Source organism: Pelophylax lessonae (assembly GCF_965119305.1).
Source record: "Pelophylax lessonae genome assembly, chromosome: 3".
NCBI classification, from domain to species: domain Eukaryota; kingdom Metazoa; phylum Chordata; class Amphibia; order Anura; family Ranidae; genus Pelophylax; species Pelophylax lessonae.
In genome coordinates this window covers 148,008,408-148,030,107 of record NC_138770.1, presented here as the reverse complement: position 1 = coordinate 148,030,107, position 21,700 = coordinate 148,008,408, and the positions used below count along the sequence as shown (strand labels likewise).

General features: G+C 42.8%; 1 protein-coding gene across 2 annotated transcripts in view; it reads left to right on the top strand.

Annotated features, from left to right (window-relative positions):
- Positions 1–21,700, top strand: part of ASAP2 (ArfGAP with SH3 domain, ankyrin repeat and PH domain 2) — a 460,853-nt gene that overhangs the window by 158,354 nt on the left and 280,799 nt on the right. The gene's annotated exons all lie outside the window — the stretch shown is intronic.

Below are 21,700 nucleotides of genomic sequence, written 5' to 3'. Positions count from 1 at the left end.
AACCCCCCCCCCCCCAAAAGGTGAAAATGTTGCAGCGGAGGGGGAAGGAGGCAGACAAGCAGAGCTACCCCTTTACGGTTGAGCTCCACTTTTAAGTACATTCTGTTGCTCTCAGCTACCTCCAAATCTCCGATATTTCTTTTTTTTTTTTTGCTGCTGTGATCCAATTTCCTATTGGCTACTGGCTATGCTCCTTCTCCATGGTCCCAATGTATGTAGGAATGTAGCCATTGTCTCTTGCTCTCTCCCAAGATGGACTAGTGATTATAGATTGTGGGATGTATAGTGTGCTTAGAGCAGTGCCTGTGACTGCAACTAATTATAGAAAGTGTAGTGCTATAAAAAAAATTATAAAATGCAAAAAATATTTTTGACATATACAATGCGTGAGAAATAAAATTAAAATTTAAACTGTGCATGTAAAGTCCACATAAGAAAAGAACAGATATCCACGTGACCAAATATCCACCTGACCAGATCTTTCAGTGCAACTTTTTCTTATGCAAACGCAACAAATAGTATCACTAACATATACAATGTGTGAGCAATAAAATTCAACTTTAAACTGAGCACATAAAGACCACATGCAACCAGATCTTTAGTGCACTTCTTTCTTATAATTAGTGAACCACAACCACAAGTGTGAATGCTTCTACCCTCATGCAGTAGTATAGTACGCTTACCAAAAATACCCACCATTTAGAAAAGCTAGGGCAAAGGACCCTTAATTGTATTGGCAGGCTCCTCCAGCAATTGGAATCAGCCCAAATCATCTTCAAATGCTCCAAACGTTCCAAGGGAAATGGAATACAGCTTACTCCAGTCCAATGTTTTATATAGGGGTTCAAAACATAAGAAACATCCCCAAAGTATAAATTCAATTAAAAACTCATCCTTTTATTTTAAATTGCACTAACAATGGTTCACATTGTTGCACAGCAATGTATTGAAATGCAACTCCGTTTTCCCACATCAAAGATGGCTACTAGACAAGTTCCCAAACTTCACCCAACCGGTTTCGTCACACATGACGTCATCAGGGGTTTCAGGAACACACATTAGCTGCTATCTTTTATACTAGAACACAAAAAGAGGATCAATGCCAACTCAAACCTCATTGGAGGGATCAGGAAATAAACCCATATTATAATGACGAAAAGGGACAAATCATTCTAGATTATAAACCTGGCCTCGTCCATTGTCGTAACTACAGGAAACTGTTATACAAAGTAAAGTGCCCCCTAGTGACAGCAACTAACATGCACTGCACGCTCCAAACCGATGGAAGTGAAAAGGGAAAAGGAGAGGTTTAGGAACTCATAGAGGACAAGGACAAAAAAGCACAGTAAGAAACCATTTCATTAAAAAAAAAAAAAAAGCTACACCACCCCCGCTGTCACATTTGGCACTTTTTCAGGGGGGGAGTGGGCATCTAGTTTTGACAACCCCCCTTCTTTTCCCCTGCAGCCGGCCCATTCAGAGTGCAGCCACAATTCATGCATGCGCAGTAGGCTTGTGACGGTATCAGATTTTCATGCTGCGATTAATTGATTAAGGTTTTGCCACGGTATACGGTATTATCACGGTATTCTATTATTAAATTTAAATTATTAAATTTCCACCTCACTTCAATTTCATTGCTGAATTTAGGGGCTTTGGTTCACTTATGCACATTATTATATAGTCTGTCAGTACAGACTCTGTGAACCAGGCCTAAAATAGGTCATCAAGCAGGGTCTGGCCTAACTGGTGATAACTGGTCCTGGCGCTCGGCTCTGATCCGATGGCCTGGTCATTAAGAGGGCAAATCCTTGTGGTCAAGAAGTGGTTAAACCTGAAGGAGGTGTTGTTTATAAATTACTTTACTATTGCTTTAGGCCTGGTTCACATGTATGCGGGTTGGTGGTTCACATGTATGCGGGTTGGTGGTTCACATGTATGCGGGTTGGCGGCCCACATTTGCACAGGCATAGCAGCCCATTGATTTGAACGGGCTGCTATGCCCTCATTTTCCGCAGAAAAAAGGTGCATGCAGCATTTTTTTAAAATGCAGTGGCCTTGAAATCCATCCTGCTTTTGCACCATGCGACTAACCTGCAGTTCCTGCTCTGGCAAGCTTTCTGCATTTTTTGTATACGTGGGCACGGCATTTAAAAACAGTTTGCGTGTGCAGCAACGGCAGGTAAGTCGCATGGTGCAAAAGAAGGATGGATTTCATGGCCACTGCATTTTTTTAAATTCTGCATGCACCTTTTTTCAGCTGAAAACGCAGGCATAGCAGCCCAAGCCCATTCACATCAATGGGCTGCTATGCCTGTGCAAATGTGGGCCCCCAACCCGCATACATGTGAACCACCAACCCGCATACATGTGAACCAGGCCTAAAGCAATAGTAAAGTCATTAATAGATAAAAACACCGGTCCTCCTGCAGGTTTAACCACTTCAGGATCGCAAGGATTTGCCCCTTTAAAGACCAGGCCCATCGGATCAGAGCGCCAGGACCAGTCATCACCAGGTAGGCCAGACACTGCTTGATGGCTATATAATAATGTAATGTGGGCTGCTATGCGTGTGTGTGTGTGTGTGTGTGTGTGTGTATATATATATATATATATATATATATATATATATAATATATATATATATATATATATATATATATATATATATATATATTAGAGCTGCACGGTTCTGGCCAAAATGAGAATCACGATTTTTTTAGCTTGGAATAAAGATCCTCTGTGTAACAAAAAAAAAAAATTGGGATAACTTTACTGTTACGTTTTTTTTTTTTTTTTTTATTCATTAAAGTCTATTAATTGCGTTTGAAAGACTGCTGCGCAAATACAGTGTGACATAAAATATTACAACAATCGCCATTTTTTTCTGTAGGGTCTCTGCTAAAAAAATATATAAAATGTTTGGGGGTTCTAAGTACTTTTCTAGCAAAAAAAACTGATTTTAACTTGCAAGCAACAAATGTCAGAAAAAGATCCAGTCTTTAAGAGGTTAAACTTCCTTTCTCCCTGGCAGAGGGAAGGAAAAGATACAATGTAATCATTTTTGTTTATAGTTACTGGGAGACTTAATGCTGAAAGGCTTAGCTGTGTGAGTAAATGAGTCATCCAGCTCACTGAAATGTATCAATTCACAAGTCAGACCCAGGGCAGAGAAACTCGGTATTTTAAAAATGCCACAATAACAATACCGTGGCTATGCAATACCGCGATATATCGAATTACCGAAAACCGGCATATGTCTAATGCGCAGTAGGAAACCGGCTGTGAAGCCGCAAGGCTTTACTGCCAGTTTCCCTTAGCCAAGATGGCGGCACCAGCACCTAAGAGCCAATTCAAGAATTGGCTCAAGTAGAGAACACTGCTGGATGCCTGGACAGGTAAGTGCCCTAATAGTAAAAGTCAGCAGCTACAGTATTTGTAACTGCTGGCTTTACATTTTTTTTTTTCTGTGGGTGGGGGGAATCCTCTTTAAGAATTATACTGTATGTGTATCGATTTGCTTTTGCAAAATAAGAATATTCTTTAGTTTTACTTTTCTATAAAGCGAAATCACATATTTTCTGAGAATGCACGATGACACAGACTAGAGTCTGAAAAACAGTGTAAAAAAATAATTAAAAAAACAAAAGCAACCATCGCTCACCTTGTGTTTCACTTTCACTTTTTCGAAGCTCAATAGCTGTGGACTGCATAAATATTTATTTCTGTTGGATGGTCTAGCCCCGGTTCACACTTATGCGATGCGGGAAGGCTGCGAATTCGCAGCCTGTTCCCCCATCGCAAACGCACCCCCGGCAGTTCACACTGCCATATGCGATACGCTGGGGGTGTCAATGTAATCTTAACGACACCCCCAGTTTGATCGCATATCGCAGTGCGATCTTGCAGTTCGCACAGGATCGGATCGCACAAGTGTGTACCGCTGTGCGATCCGATCCTGATGCAGCTGCAAAAAAGGGTCCTGTGCGTCTTTACTGCGGGTGCAGTGCGAATTTAGCCATACAAAGTGTATGGCTGAATTTGCACCGCACACCCGATCGCATGTAATGAAGGAGCAGTGCGCTCCGATATTACATGCGATCGCCGCAGCCGCATTAGTGTGAACCGGCACTTAAGGTAGCTAGTACAGGTGCTTAATATGCTATATTACCAAAAGTATTGGGACACCTGCCTTTACACGCACATGAACTTTATTGGCATCCCAGTCTTAGTCCATAGGGTTTAACATTGAGTTGGCCCATCCTTTGCAGCCATAACAGCTTCAACTCTTCTGGGAGGGTTGTCCACAAGGTTTAGGAGTGTTCTATGATCTATGGGAATGTTTGAACATTCTTCCAGAAGCGCATTTGTGAGGTCAGGCACTGATGTTTGAACATTCTCATAGACACACTCCTAAACCTTGCGGACCATCTTCCCAGAAGAGTTGAAGCTGTTATAGCTGCAAAGGGTGGGCCAACTCAATATTGAACCCTACGAACTAAGAATGGGATGCCATTAAAGTTCATGTGCATGTAAAGGCAGGCCTCCCAATACTTTAGGTAATATAGTGTATGTGTCCCTATATACTACATTTGGTTCAGGAGTATGTATTTTAGATGTTTTTTTTTTGCTACAATAAATAAAATAACAAAAAGGCATTTTCCCCCTTAGATTTCTCAAGCATAAATAGAAGAGATCTCCCTGGTGAAGTAACCTTCCCAGGGGGTAGCTGTGAGGCCTGGTTACATGTCCATTGTCTCAGAATATTCATAAAGTGGAATTTAATTAAAGCTAAATCTCTAAATATATCTTTTTTTTTACAAGTGACTGGAAGATGATTTGAGAAGTTGCATGTATCAGGGTTTTTCTATTTTGAGTGGGAGGTCCACTTTTTACGATTTTTCACCCATATAATAAAGGCTGCGTATGGCAATACAGTAACCCTGCAGCCTGATTCTGCAACAATTATTGTACAGAGAAGAATTGTCAAACTTGCTATAAGTTCATATCCCTCACCTGGAACCCCCATTTAATTTTGAGCACTGTATCCTTAGATTGTTCTTTTGTCCTCCCAGCATTCTTCATCCAGAGATGTCTATTAATGTGCTTGTGATGGATGTGGTGTCAGGCCGGCTCAGCAGGGATTCCCAGTAGGGAAGGTGTTCTATATTTTGCTGTCATATGCTCAAACTGCAGCCGGATGAAGGTGTGTTGTTCTAATGAAATATATATGCAGGATTCCCATATTGTTAGGATTTTATATGAATATATACTATGTGGGGCAGCCGATTGGTGAATCTTATCAGATGAATGAATTACTTTGTTCATGTAATGTTACCAGAGCCTGTTATTTGTGTTCAATCACCAGTAACCATCTCTGCATCCTTTGTGTACTAATCATTTTGTATAATTTTGCCATGAAAAGTATGCAGATTTACTCAACCACTTGGACCAGGCCTATTTCTGACACTTGTGGTTTACAAGTTAAAATCAGTATTTTTTGCTAGAAAATTACTTGGAACCCCCAAACATTATATATATATATATATATATATATATATATATATATATATATATATATATATATATATATATATATATATATAATAGCACTACTCCCTTGGGAGCTGCTGGTTACGGATTCCCCTGGGTTACCCATAGCAACAACTTGACAGAATAGCATATTGTAAGTGCTCGGCTCAGTCAGAAAACAGTCCAGGGGTTTTGGTTTTTGTAGATTTATTTGAGAACTGGGATAGGAGAAGGGATGAGTGGGATACTCCAACTGAACAAACTATGCACAATTGCTGGGACTTCTATGTAACACGGAGTGCGGCAAGGCCGCTGCTTCACCTTGCCACTTTAGTGAAGAAGAATTAACTGAACTGTACTGCACTGTGAATCACTCTTCAGGGTCCTACTTGGCATCCCCTTTATCCCTATTCTTCAGGGTTCTACACGGCACCCCCTTTACTCTCACACTCTGTGTGAGCTGGCCCCTTTATCCTCTGACTTCACTGGAGTGGTCCCCCTTCCTGGGCATACCCTTTGGCAAGTCCCCTGGTACTCACGGGCACTGTTTTTCCCAGAAGACTCTTCCAGCAGCTCCACTGTCAGCTACACTGGATCCTCTGCAGCTCAGCTCCACACCTGGTTCACTAGGCGGACTGCCTAAGACCACTTTCCTTATACAGGAGGAGAGACAGCCGCCTGCCTCCTCCTGGGACTCTGCTTCCCACCAAAGACGCCCTGTCACATGTTCCCCTGGCTTTTGCAGTGCATCCTGGAATTGCTCATAAGAATGCCCTCCCACTGGGACTCACAAAAGCCAATGTGTCACTGGCTGGGTTTCCTCCACTGTCCAACAAGCTTCCTTATTGGATACAGTGGGGACACTCCCTCAGACCCAGTGAATCACACTTGGGAACATGCAACAGGCAACCTAATAGATCAGTCTCCCCTGATAAGCAGAAGGAGCAATAGATGCTTTTACCTAGCACCTACCTAGGGGGGTGCTATATATACCTGCTCCAAAGAAACTGCTAGAAAGGTAGGAAATCTATTTTGTCATTATTTTTAGGTATCTTGTGTTAGCCCTTGTTCACACCGCCGCGACTTTAAATCTGGCATCCCTGCGTGACTTTACTGTGCCGTGCATATGACTTCTTTAACAGAAGTTTTGAAGTCGCACCAAAGTAGTCACACTCATTAGAACAGTCCCATTGCTGTAAATGGAGTGCGACTTGTCATGTGACTTTGAACTTTCAAGTCACATGACAAGTCGCTGCAGTGCGAACCGGGGCTAAATGGAAACACATAAACATATAGTTCGGGGGAGGAAGGGGTTCTCAAATTTGTTCAAAGGTGGAAATACACTTTAAGCTTTTGCAAGCCAAGCTAAAGCCTTTCCTTTCCAGCCTGTAATGCCCAGATCCATGTGGTAATTCCCTGATGTCAGCCCGCCTTGTTCCCTGTGTTGTAATTGGCAAGCAGAGAGGTTACTGACAGGTGCAAACAGCGATTTCCAGCGCTGGGCCGCCCCGCGCAGCATTCCTGTGGTGAAACCTTGGAAGGAGGACGGGGAACGTTGTACAAAATATGTCTGAATGGTATTTGAAGTGGTGAAGTGTGTTTGTTTATGTTAATCGTTCCAGTTTTACATGAGTAGGCAAGATTTAGAGACGTGAAGTGAGTCTGCACCAGAGGGGGGCGATGGGAGGAAAGAATACCAGGATAGTGGCAGCACATACAGATGTGTAAATAGAGAACCTGTATAGGAGGAGTATACAGTATACCTCGTCTACCTGGCAGGCCAAAGCAGAAGCCAATAGTAGTGCTGTGTAAGTCTAAGAAAGGCCCACCACCATAAATCTCCTTCAGTCCTTTAGTTGGCTTAGATGAGCGTTGTCTGTGTGTTTATATGTAAACAACCAATCAGATGAGCGTTGTCTGTGTGTGTGTATATATGTAAACAACCAATCAGATGAGCGTTGTCTGTGTGTGTGTATATATGTAAACAACCAATCAGATGAGCGTTGTCTGTGTGTGTGTATATGTAAACAACCAATCATTCAGAGACATGCTGCTCGTCTGTTTTTAGGCTCCTTGAGCTGACAAGTCTGAGTAGGATCTATGGTGTTCTAGCCTTTCTTTGTAAAAGAGAACCTGTCACTTGTAACCATAAAGGAGCACACAGTGCACGGTTCTTAAAGGGCTTTAGTACCAACCAGTATAACCCCTTCATTGCTGGGCCATTTCAGTGTTGTGATAGTTTGACTGACAGTTACTTTACCACGCAGCACTATGCAGAATAATTTTAAAGCATTTTTTGAGACGGGACTTTTTTTTGGTGGTATTTAATAACCATTTTTTTTTATAAAAAAAAAAAAAAGACCAAAAATTTGGGTTTGTTTAAATCTACTTTAGAGATATTGGTGATTAGTGATACTTTAAAGCAAAACTTCATCTAAAAGGGGGGAGTTTCCCTTTTCCACCTCCCCTCTCGCTTTTGCTATCACCTGTGGAAACAGTTTTTCTTTTTTTTTGTGGTTTTGGCAGGTACTCTCTCCATTTCCACTCAGTTCGTCTACTCTAGGCGATCTAAGTGGAACTTCCTTTGCCCACAGCCTTCTGGGACATGTCACAGGTCCCAGAAGGCTGTGGGGCCATTCACAAAGAGCAGCACGGCTTGCACATGCACAGTGGGAAGTCAGCTGTGAAGCTGCAAGGAGTCGCAGCTATCTAAAAATGCTGGCATCGGGAACCTGAAGACGGGTTAAATACTGGCTTGGATGAGTATGGCGCTGGACTCTTGGACAGGCAAGTGTCCTTTTATTATGTCAGCAGCTACAGCCCTTAAAGACCCTTCCATCTTCACCTTGAGTGCCGGTTCACACTTCTGCGATGCGGGAACGCTGCGAATATGCAGCGTGTTCCCGCATCGCATCCGCACATCTGGCAGTTCACACTGCCATATGCAATATGCAGGGGGTGTCAATTAAAAGTTAACGACACCCCCAGTTGCGATCGTATATCGCAGTGCGATCTGCAAGTACGCACAGAATCCGATCGCACAAGTGTGAACCACTATGCGATCCGATTCTACTGCGGCTCAAAAAAAGCCTCATGTGCGTGTTTGGTGCGGATACAGTGCGAATTCAGCCATACAAAGTGTATGGCTGAACTCTCATCCGCACATCAGATTGCATGTAATTAGGAGCAGTGCGCTCCGAATTACATGCGATCTCCGCAAACGTGGAAGTGTGAACCGGCACTAAGACACGGTTCACACTACTCCGACTAGGGACACGACTTGTGCGACCTCAAGTCGCCCCAAGATGCTTGTCATTACAAATTCAAATGCCAATGAATGAGAGCGTCTTAATATGCACTACTGAAGTCGCTCCGACTTCAGAAAAGGTTCCTGTACTACTTCAAGGCGACCTCTATCTGACTTGTGCACATAGACTTCAATGGGAGTCGCCTCTAAGTCGGATCCTTATCTATTTTCAAGCGTCTGTGATCAGACTTTCCAGGAAGAAGAAAAATATTACCCAGGCATTCCCCACAGACAAAGTCGCCTATCATTTAAGTCTCTTCAAAAGTCACGCTAAAGTCACGCTAAAAAGTCGCTCCTTCATGGGGCGACTTTCTGGTCGCGGTAGTGTGAACCGGCTCTTAGGTCCTCTTTACACCTCAGTGTTTTTCAGCTCGTAAAATGCTCCTCAAAATGCCCAACAAGCAAAATTCCATTCATTTCATAGGCCCCTGTTCACATCTGAGCGTTTTGTCGCCTGAAGCAAAACACCTGAAGCTCAAAGTACATGAGCTTCTTTTATGGCAGATTACAAGCGTTTTTGTTAGATGTCAATGTCTGCCTTCAAACGCCTGAAAAAAGCCCCAAAAAAATGCCTGAAAACGATACGCTCAGGTGTGAATGGAGCCTAATAGGTTGAAGCAATGACAAGGTACAGAGCCACTCTAATTGGGTCTATACATTATGGCCATGATCTGAGTTATCCAATGACAGCTCAGAGCAAAGCTATTTATGAGTATAATCTGCAGTCCAGAATTATGCGTCTACCTTTCTGCCGCTTTACTACAATATGCTGGTATGTAGGGGTAAAGCAAAAACCTTTGGCATGTTTTCTCAGGAAGAACAGAGACCATGGGAATTCTCGGGACACTTTAGGGCTGACTAATGAAAACCATAATTAGGTTATATAACTTCTTTTGCTCGCTGACCTGCACAGGAATGTGCTTGCTTTCTAAAATCTTGCTATTGATTTAATGTTTTTTTTTTAATTTTATTTCGTACCTTTCCTCTTTTTCAACCTTGATTTAGAGTAATCAAAAACCCTGTACTTAATGGAAAAATAGGTATTGAAAGCGTATTTAAAGAGGCTCTGTCACCAGAGTGTAAATCTGTGTAATAAAATTTGGTTAGCAGTACTTTCTGCAGCACTTGGGTACTGATCTGTTTTTTTTCTTATCCAAGTCCTGCTGCTTATTATTTTGGAGTAACCTCGAAAGCTGGCCACACATTGATTGATATTTGATCAGTTCAGCTGGGATCAGAAGTCAGTAGTTTGATTTAGGCCCCTTTTTCACACTCCGTCCGTCGGACGTTACGTTTTTCTCAGCGGAGATCGATCCGCCGATCCCCGCTGAGCAGGAGGATGACAGCCGTTCTCCGCACTGTGTGCGGAGACACAGCTGTCAGTTCCCCATGCATCTCTATGGGGGAAATCGGATAGGAACGGACTGTCGGTCCGTTCTCATCCGATCCGCTGGACGGATTGAAAATAGGGTTTCCATCCGTCCAGATTTGACGGATCGGATGTCAGCGGACATGTCTTCGCTGACATCCGATGCCCTATAGGGATGCATGGGGGGACCGTTCAGATCCGCCAAAAAAACTGACAGGTGGATCTGAACGGTCTGCCTGTGTGAAAGAGCCCTTACTTCTGTTGAAGGGACATGTTAGGAAAGTTTCCTCTATGCAGCCAATCAGTATAAATGAAGACCTATTTCCCCACCTGGGATCCCACGGGTGATGCATACAGCTGCTTATAGAGGTCAATGGCTATATGTAGTATACACATGTAGGGGTTGTAACATATGCATGCTTATGCAAGTACTCGCATACAGGCGTTCAAAGGTGCGCACAATCATTGACTTCTATAGGCAACTGTAGATAGTACCTGTGGGCTTCCTAGAATGTAGATAGTACCTGTGGGCTTCCTAGAAGGGAAATACACCATGTGAGGGCCAGATACAGCAATATGCATGAGCCCTTCATTCTCAGCTGCAGCTAGGTGTGTTTTTGCTACGTTTATTTGTGTTCTTGGTGCGTTGTACTGTGTTCCAGTACAGTAAATTGAAAAAAAAAAATGTAGCATGTTCTACTTTTTTATTTTCTGGAAATGTAACGCACTTGAAACTGACTGAAACGGTTTGAACTATGCCATTGGAAACCATATAACCTACTATCCGTGCCTTTCTGATGCAGAAAAATGCACTGCATGTGGTGTAAATCGGCCCTTAGGTTCCATTCACACCTGAGCGTATTGTTTTTTTCCGGTTTTTCTTGCAGGTGTTTGGAGGCAGGCATTGACATTTAACAAAAACACTGGTAATCTACCAAAAAAGAAGCTCATGTACTTTTTTGAGCTTCAGGCGTTTTGCTTTAAGCGACAAAACGCTCATGTGTGAACAGGGGCCATTAAAATGAATGGGATTTTGCTTGTTGGGCATTTTGAGACTTTAGAGATGAGCGTTTTAGGAGCTGAAAAACACTCAGTCCCGGTTCACACTTGTGCGATGCGGGAAGGCTGCGAATTCGCTGCCTGTTCCCGCATCGCAAACGCACATCTGGCAGTTCACACTGCCATATGCGATACGCAGGGGGTGTCAATTAAATGTTAACGACACCCCCAGTTTGATCGCATATTGCACAGGATCGGATCGCACAAGTGTGAACCACTGTGCGATCCGATCCTGATGCGGCTGAAAAAAAGGGTCATGTGCGAGTTTGGTGCGGATACAGTGCAAATTCAGCCTTACAAAGTGTATGGCTGAATTCGCATCCGCACATCCGATCGCATGTAACGAAGGAGCAGTGCGCTCCGAACTACATGCGATCGCCGCACTCGCAATAATGTGAACCGCCCCTCAGGTGTTAACAGGGCTTTAGATTAACCTTCAACCATGGAGTGCAGGGTCCTGCCTGATTGAATATAAATTGAAAGCATTTAGGTTTGACCTCATGTTATATGGTTTTGGTAAACCTAAGGGAAAATTGTACAAGAAAATTGTATAATATATGGCCAGCTTTAGCAAAAATACTGATAAAGAAAATACAGGAACTATGATTCTATATCCTTATGGGGAGAGTTGTCCTCTGTTTTGGTTCGAAGTATAGATAAAAGATGCCCCAGATAAAAATAAAAAATGTGACCATAAGCCTTCATGAATACATGCAACACTTTAAAGTGCAACTTCCCTCTCCCAGTCAACATTGAATATTTTTAATCCTCATGCTGCTAGCATTAGTAAATAGATAGGAACGTATATCATTTACTTGTTTTAAATGTATTTTTACATATCTTTAGCATTAGCCTATTGCATTAGGGTGTGCACCCAGGAGCGCAAACACATGTGTATATCAGCTGAGCAGTGGACCTTGTCAGTAGGACAGTGGATGGTGTCAGTAATTTTTATTTTTATTATTTTGTGCAATTTTATTTTTCTACTATTTTTTACAATATGTATATATTTTTTTAGGAGCCCCGTAGGGGGGCTTCGGTGAAATATCAAGGGTCTCAACAGAGACAGGGACTGAGGACAGAGCTTCTCCAGTCCCTTTCTCTGCAGCCTGCGCTGCATTGGACGAATGGGAAGTGCTTGTTGCTAAGTGGCTTCTTGGTCTTTCACAGATTGAAACATAGTAAACAATTTACTATGCTTCAGTTAAGAATGAACACAGCAGTGATCGGTACAGATCACTCACTGTGTTAATTCATTCATCCATCCCCAAACACCCCCTGCAGCAGCCAGCGGGAGAGGAGAGAAGCTGGTAGCACTGCAGGGGAGAGACGGGGGATGCCAGGGATCAGAGGGAATTGGCACCGCACAGGGTGATTAGGGTGTGCCCAGCACACTCTGTGCACACGCCTATCATCTTCAGTTACTTTCTGGTTTCTTGCCTAGGCAAATTATGTCAAAGCATCCCAGGAGTCTTCAAGAGGAGAGGCGGAGAGGTTTTCTCAGCTAAGCATGCTCTTCTGCATGCATGCCTTAGCTAAGGGCATATGGATTCCAGGAAGTAAATCCTACATGAATCATTTGCCCTTGCTCAAGATGGCCATGGCTAGAAATGCTAGGGGGTGTTTTCTAAAGTGATTTCTCAACAATACAAAGCATAGAGACATGGATGGATGGGGGAATTTGCTTTTGAATAATAAAAAATGAATTAAATAGTGTTTTTGGTTTGTGGTGCTCAGATGCAGTGAAGATCTTATTTAATGCACAAAGTCTTGTTACTATGAATCTTACTACTGGGGCAGATAGAATCAACCTTTGATCTATCTTCGATCTGTAATATGAGGAGCAACCTAATCAATCCAAATAAGTATCCAATCAGCCAGGTGCACACACTGCACAATTGTTGGTAAATCTAATGGAAATTGTACAATCGCACTGTAGTGTGTGTGTGGTTACATTGTATTAGATATGTGTCTGTTTTGATTTGTGAAAAGAAAACTGAGAAAACAGCCATTGAGCTCCCATGCTGTTCTCCCTGGTCTCCTCAGCCCACATCACAAGTGCTGGAGAGATGATCCCCAATGGCGTCTTGCTGAGGTTGCCAATTATCAGTCATTCTGTGGTTGTGAGAAGTAGCGGCACAGGAGGAATGAGATCATTTTCAGTCTGCATTTCAAAAAAAACCCTTTCTGCTCCATTAAACCTCTGTGCTGTTTTTCCCAACACAAGACGGCGTTCTAGTTCACTGTTAAGGCAAAATTATCTTTCTTCCTCGCCGAGTAACAATGCCAATGATGGGAATTATCGTGTGTGGTTACTGTTCAAAAATAGCTGGTACGTCTACTTCATGTCTTATGGGCAGACATAGCAACTGTTTAAATGTACCTGCATCTTAGGAGCAAAGGAAATCCTGAAAATAACAAATAGTGCACCTTTTAAACAGAAGGGAAGGCTTTAAAATAGCCAATGTTTAAACATTGCCTCTCTACTACTTTTATACTTGCTGCATACAGTTTGCAATAAATATCAATGGAAATACCTTTTTGTCATCTTTCTTTTTAAAGTGGTTTGCAAGGTCTAGTGAAGGAGAAAAAAAACAAAGTAAAGGTGTTTAGGAAAAAATAATGTTGAACTACCCCCCCCCTTGAGGATTGCTGTTTAGTGTATGTACTTCTGCACTGCTTTGACCCTGTGAAGCGTCCAGCCCTCCTGACACTCTAGGTGAACTCTGGGCTGACCTATACCATGTGTAGCCTAATGAGAGCTATGATAATCGGAAAACCGGAATGTGTCCCCTTTAAGAGTAACCCTACCATTTTGTACCCCCCCCCCCCCCCTGTAAAGGCCTTGCTATATTCTTCACTGGCAGCTGGAGCTCATGTAAAGCAATTCCCAATGTGGCTTGATATATAACAAAGAGGATAGGGTGGTAGATTGTAATCCTAAAAAATATGGTATCTGCTTCAGTGTCTGGAATGAAGAATTGTTATACTTGCATTCTGGACCTGGAGCAGGTACCTTCTCACCAAATCCTGATGTCTGTCCGTGAGGGTCCTGGGGAACAGGCAATGCAGTCTTCCATGCTCTGTGGTCTGAAAACAGCTGCCCTCTGCTGCTTCAGGGTATTCGGCCGACCTCCATTCTATCAGCGTTACTGCTAAGATCAAAAGTAAAAGACAGGAGACGCCTCTAAGTGTAGAAGGTAGGATAATTTATTAAGAACAATAAATAGGCAACTCACAGATCGTAAGTAGTTGAATGCCTGGCACCAATGTCCTACAGTGAGTCATCCGTAATTCTCCACAGGAGTCCAGCGCTAGCCAGGGGTCAGACACCGTGATGAAAGAAGCCAGCTAGACAGTGTATGACAGGACCGCACAGAAAGCTTGGCGTGATGTAAAGCCGAAAACGAGGCCTTAAGCGCTGAGGGCCGTGGATGGAGAGCGGATGTTGTCGCTAATAGTGCGGCGCGTTTCAGAGCTTGCAGGCTAGTGATGACCTCTGCGGCCCTCAGCGCTTCAGGCCTCATTTTCAGCTTTACATCACTCCAAGCGTTATGTGCGGTCCTGTCCTACACCGTCTAGTCGGCTTCTTTCATCACGGTGTCGGACAACCCAGACAGCGCTAGACTCCTGTGGAGATTTACGGACGACTCACTCCAGGACATCTATCCCAGGCATTCAACTCCTTACGGTCTGTGAGTTTCTTATTTATTGTTCTTAAAAATAATCCCACCTAATACACTTAGAGGCGCCTCCTGTCTTTGACTTTTGTTCTCAGTGCATTTTGGGACTTTACTTCTGGTCCTCATGGATGGCTGCCCTTGGGTATACTTATGTACTTTTATTATATTGGACTTTATTCACTTGTATTTATATCCATTTGTCATTTTGTATTATAATCCTTGTCTCCCCTTATCAGATTTATTTATTTATTTATATTTTTCGGCCCACTTTTCAATAGCATCTGAGTTACTGCTTAGTTCTGGACAGTTGCGCCTTTTCTTGTGTGTTACTGCTAAGATGTCGGCACTGCAGCGATGGACATCCGTTCCGCCGAGGCGGAGTCTGCGAGCGGGTCAGGCAACGTGTAGTAGGCTGCAATCTGCTGTCTCTCTTACTACACAGCAGACTGATGTGCACACCATGAGTCCCAGGAGCAAGAGACCACAAGCCTGTTTAGCAGATACCTTTATAGTTCCTCCCAAGATGCTCCTCTGTTTTCCTTTGCTTTCTGGGAAAGGCAGTTTCCTTAGTAATCCAGCCACATGATCATCACCCTGTAAAAGACTACGGTTCCCACAAGGCCACTCTTCCAGTCTCTGCAAGATGACGATCCCATCCTGAAACCAACACTAGAGGGGCACAAGAAAGAAAAGATAAGTCTGCATATTCAGAACATGGTAGTCCAGTCCCAGCTACATCAAATAAGTCAGCAGCTTCATATGCTTTGACTGCTGACTTTTAATAAAAAGACACTTGCCGGCCCAGTGATCTAGAGCTGTGTGTATTTGGGCATGTTACCTGTCCGAAAAGGTGGCAGGAAAAAATAAATCAAATACACGTTTTTTTCACGTGAGCTGCATAAACCGGAGCAAATAGGAAGTGCACTTGTCCTGCTTTAGCTGTTTTTGCATTAAACTCAACTGTGAGAAAAATGTAATTGGAACTAAACTCATCAATTTAACTGTTTCCCAATACATTTACATTCAAGGCATGCCATTAATGATAACTGTTACAGTTACTAGTGTGCTTATCTCCGCTCTCATCCAAACTGTCCTAACTAATGCGCAGTGCCATCGCGGTACCACGTGCAGTACAATGGAAGCTGCAGATCAAAGTTAAAGTGATGCTAAATATAATAAATATGTATTTTTAAGTGCTACGGTCATCAACTTCCTTTTTGAGAGATGGCTACATTCATTTTCCATGGTCCCACTGTACATAGGAATGTAGTCACCCACTCTTTCTTGCTACCGATATGGACTATGGAATTTGTGTATAGCGCAGTGTACATGACCGCAACTAATGTGCACTGCTCATTTCAAACAAACTTGGTCTGAAAAGCTCACAGAGAACGTTACCAGGAGGCAGAAAAACACAGCAATAAACAATTGAAAAGTTAATTACAGGGCCAGTAAATAGTAGATGTGTGTGGATGATTTGTGGAGAATAGGGCTGGCCATACACAGTACGAATCTCGACCGAATGGGCAGGCTGAATGTACCACCGTGATCGGTCAATCAACTTGGGTCCAACCAGCCCGCCAGACTCTCTTGCAATTTTCGCAAGCAGCTTCTATAGCCTATAGCCGTCAGCAAAAATCACTGGCTTCACCCATTCGTCCCCTCGCCGGGAGACGGCAATTTGTGGTTCCCCTGTCAACACTGTCTGTGTTTATGTGCGAATCCTGAAAATTTCTCACCGTGTATGGCCAGCTTAAGATTTTTATTTAGTGTCCCTTTCATTTCCAGCAGCCATCACATATATACAGTACATGACATTAGTAGATTGTATTCAGACCTGTATAAGCAAAGCAAAAAAAAAAAAATTCCCAACCCATTTACCAGCGAGCCAGCAAAAAAAAAAAACACATAATTACACTAACAAGTTGAAGCCAGCTACAGTGTCTTGAAAAAGTATTCACACCCGTTGAAATTTGTCATTTTGTCATGCTACAACCAAAGACATGTATTTTATTGGGATTTTATGTGATAGACCAACACAAAGTGGCACATAATTGGGAAGAGGAAGGAGAATGATAAATGGTTTTAATTTTTTTTTTTTTTTTTTTACAAATATCTGAAAAGTGTTGTTTGTATTCATCCACCTTTTACTCTGATACCCCTAACTAAAATCGAGTTAACCAATTGTCTTCAGAAGTCACCTAATTTGTAAATAGAGTCCCCCTGTGTGTAATTTAATCTCAGTATAAATACAGCTGTTCTGTGAAGCCCTCAGAAGATGGTTAGAGAACCTTAGTGAACAAACAGGATCATGAAGGCCATGGAACACATCAGACAGGTCAGGGATTAAGTTGTGGAGAAGTTTAGTTTAGGGTTAGGTTACAAAAAAATACCCCAAGCTTTGAACATCTCACGGAGCACTGTTGAATCCATCATCCAAAAATTGAAAGAGTATGGCACAACTGCAAACCTACCAAGACATGGCCATCCACCTAAACTGACAGGCCGGGCAAGGAGAGCATTAATCTCATTAGCAGCCAAGAGGCCCATTGTAACTCTGGAGGAGCTGCAGAGATCCACAGCTCAGCTAGGAGAATCTGTCCACATGACAACTATTAGTCGTGCACTCCAAAAATGTGTCCTTTATGGAAGAGTGGCAAGAAGAAAGCCATAAGAAATCCAATTTGCACTAAAAGAAAAACGCTATGAATGAACACTGCACATCACCCTGAACAAATCATCCCCACCGTGAAACATGGAGGTGGCAGCATCATATTATAGGGATGATTTTCTTCAGCAGGGACAGGGAAGATGGTCAGAGTTAATGGGAAGATGGATAGAGCCAAATACAGGGCAATCTTAGAAGAATTTCTGTTAGTCTGCAAACGATAGAGACTGGGGCAGAAGTTCCCTTTCCAGCAGGACAAAGACCCTAAACATACAGCCAGAGCTACAATGGAATGGTTTAGATCAGTCCAGACCTAAATCCAATTGAGAATATGTGGTAAGGCTTTAAAATTGCTGTTCAGACACTTTCCATCCAATCTGACACAGCTTGAGCTATTTTGCAAATAATAATGGGAAAAAAAATTTCACTCTTTAGATGTGCAAAGCTGGTAGAGACATCCCCAAAAAGACTTGCAGCTGTACTTGCAGTGAAAGGTGGTTCTACAAAGTGTTGACTTAGGTGGGGGGGCTGAATACAAATGCACGCCACACTTTTCAGATATTTATATCTAAAAGATTTGAAAACCATTTTTATTTTCCTTCCACTTCACAAATATGTGCCACTTTGTGTTGGTCTATCACATAAAATACCAAAAAATTATGTTTTTGGATGTTGCATGGCAAAATGTGGAAAATGTTAAGGGGTATGAATTCTTTTTCAAGGCACTGTATACAGTGGGTACGGAAAGTATTCAGACCCCCTTAAATTTTTCACTCTTTGTTATATTGCAGCCATTTGCTAAAATCATTTAAGTTCATTCTTCTTCCTCATGAATGTACACATAGCACCCCATACTGACAGAAAAACACAGAATTGTTGACATTGTTGCAGATTTGTTAAAAATGAAAAACTGAAATATCACATGGTCCTAAGTATTCAGACCCTTTGCTCAGTATTTAGTAGAAGCCCCCTTTTGATCTAATACAGCCAGGAGTCTTTTTGGGAAAGATGCAACAAGTCTTTCACACCTGGATTTGGGGATCCTCTGCCATTCCTCCTTGCAGAGCCTCTCCAGTTCTGTCAGGTTGGATGGTAAACATTGGTGGACAGCCATTTTTAGGTCTCTCCAGAGATGCTCAATTGGGTTTAAGTCAGGGCTCTGGCTGGGCCATTCAAGAACAGTCACGGAGTTGTTGTGAAGCCACTCCTTCGTTATTTTAGTTGTGTGCTTAGGGTCATTGTCTTGTTGGAAGGTAAACCTTCGGCCCAGTCTGAGGTCCAGAGCACTCTGGAGAAGGTTTTTGTCCAGGATATCCCTGTGCTTGGCCGCATTCATCTTTCCCTCGATTGCAACCAGTCGTCTTGTCCCTGCAGCTGAAAAACACCCCCACAGCATGATGCTGCCACCACCATGCTTCACTGTTGGGACTGTATTGGACAGGTGATGAGCAGTGCCTGGTTTTCTCCACACATACCGCTTAGAATTAAGGCCAAAAAGTTCTATTTTGGTCTCATCAGACCAGAGAATCTTATTTCTCACCATCTTGGAGTCCTTTAGGTGTTTTTTTAGCAAACTCCATGCGGGCTTTCATGTGTCTTACACTGAGGAGAGGCTTCCGTCGGGCCACTCTGCCATAAGACTGGTGGAGGGCTGCAGTGATGGTTGACTTTCTACAACTTTCTCCCATCTCCTGACTGCATCTCTGGAGCTCAGCCACAGTGATCTTTGGGTTCTTCTTTACCTCTCTCACCAAGGCTCTTCTCCCCCGATAGCTCAGTTTGGCCGGACGGCCAGCTCTAGGAAGGGTTCTGGTCGTCCCAAACGTCTGAAAGTGTCCAATGTGTTCCTGCAACAGCTATGAAAAGAGCACCAGATGAGAAATATTTCTGGACAAGTTATACGAAAACCTGCCCAGCCTTCATTTAGAGGGAATACCTCTTTTCCTACCCAGGGAATGTAGAGTACATCTGCATGGATACTAGGGAATCTTGTTTGATGCTCTACATGCGGAAGACCCTGTGTCTGCAGACCATCTTGAGAACAGAAAAGAGAATTCTCGCTGATCTAATTTCTGCTCTCAAAGACAGAAGATAAATGGAAAATACAAAATGTTAATTGGTTTGATTTGTATGGATGTATTTCAGGAGACGGGGAGTGTGCGTTACATATTTCTCATGCATAACGTTACTTAGAAGCACTAAGAAGAGTTATGTGCCGTTATTTGGTTTTCCCCAATCGTGTTAATTCATGTGGTGTACCGATGAGACAAGCATAGTCAGAGTACTCCTATTTACTGAGACAGACTTCTGACTCCCTCTCAGCGGCTGCTGAAACCATAATTCAATCACAAGTGTAATAAATGGGACACTTGCCTCAATGTGCGTGTAATGTCAGAGGCTGCACTGTCGAGTATTAGGCAGTATAAAAGCTTTCTAACAAGGCTTTTAAAAAGGAAACATAATTCAAGTGCTTTCCTGCATGACTCTGCATGGGAATCTCCAGCTAAAAAACGTTTTACAAGTCTTATTTGAGTGTTGTATGCCATAGGTCTAGTGTGCACAGGCTTTTGACATCAATTAAAGTGTTACGCTTAAAGTGGTTGTAAACCCTTACATTTACCCAGTGCAGTGACTGGCCTCCGGTGATACTCTGAGCTCAAACAAATCCTCCTACATAACTTGTAGATTTTAATCTGTAGTCTTCTCTTCTCTACAGCCATTCAAAGTCCAGAATTTATAAAGCTTGTCTAAGCTGTCAGAAAACAGGTGCTGGAGAGTTGATATTACACACTGCAGAGCTCAGGGAGGAGATCTCTGACAGCTGATTGGAGGGAAGGGACACACTCCTCTTTACACAGCACACAGGAACAGAGCTGAGGCTGTCAATCACAAGCTGTGTGCTGGAGCTCCCTCCCTTGATACCTTTTTTCTCGTGGTGTCAGGAAAAATTGTCAGAAGCAACTCCTGCAGATTGCAGAGGAATGAAGCACCAGACCAAAATGAGTCTTCATTTTCTCAGTCTTCAGAGCACACAGTTTACAGGGATGTGCTTTGTTGACATTTCATGTCTGAGGTTTAGAGTTGGTTCACACTGGGGCGACACAACTCTTTACTACTTGGGGGGCGACTTGTGCATTCCCATGCACCACGACTTTGGAGCGACTTGCATGGACTTAACATAATGGAAGTCTATGCAAGTCGCTCCGAGGTCGCCCCGAAATAGTACAGGACCCTTTTTCTAAGTCAGAGCGACTTGTGTCGCTCCTATTAGAACGGGTTCTGTAGCGGTCAATGGACCGCGAGGGAGCACGACTCTTCAGGCTGACAAGTCGCCTGACAAGTCGCGGTAATGTGAACCGACTCTTACAACCACTTTAAAGTTTAATTGCAGCCACACATGCGACCCATTGACGCATGTACAGCAGGGTGATGGTGTTCATTTTGAACATGTACCCAGGGCACTAAGACAGTAGAGGGCAATAAATCCACCCTGTAGCACAAGGATGAAAAAAAATAGGGTAAAAAGAGTATTTTATATTTGAAAAAAATTTATACATTTTTTTTTAGAAAATTAAATGAAACCAAGTTAAGGATTTACTTTTAAGTATTTTTCAAAGCTGAAAACAAAACTGTAAATGCAGTTTACAAAAATGCACTGCAGCTTACTAGTTTCCAGATGTGATGGCTATATAGAGTCCTTTCACACGGGCAGCTGAGCCCGTTCATTGGAAATGCTGATGTCTTTCCACAGCCCTGCTACAGCATACAGTCTTCCATAGGCATGAATGGCCTAGTGCTGAAGTTCTATGGTGGTACTATCAAAAACCCGAATACAGCATATGTGCGTATGCAAAAAAAAATAGAAAACATTCAAATTTTTTTTTTTTTGCGCACACACGGACGGACACTTGTTTATGAAATCTGTGCCATATACCAGAGTACAGCAGGTTTTGCATTGCTTTAGACTTTTATGTAATTGCAAAACCCATATGACAGGAGCAGAAGCCATAAACAGAGGCACTTTAGGATATAAGCATTCCTGTTTCCTATTGGATTGGACATATGTAAGGCCAGTGTAGTTT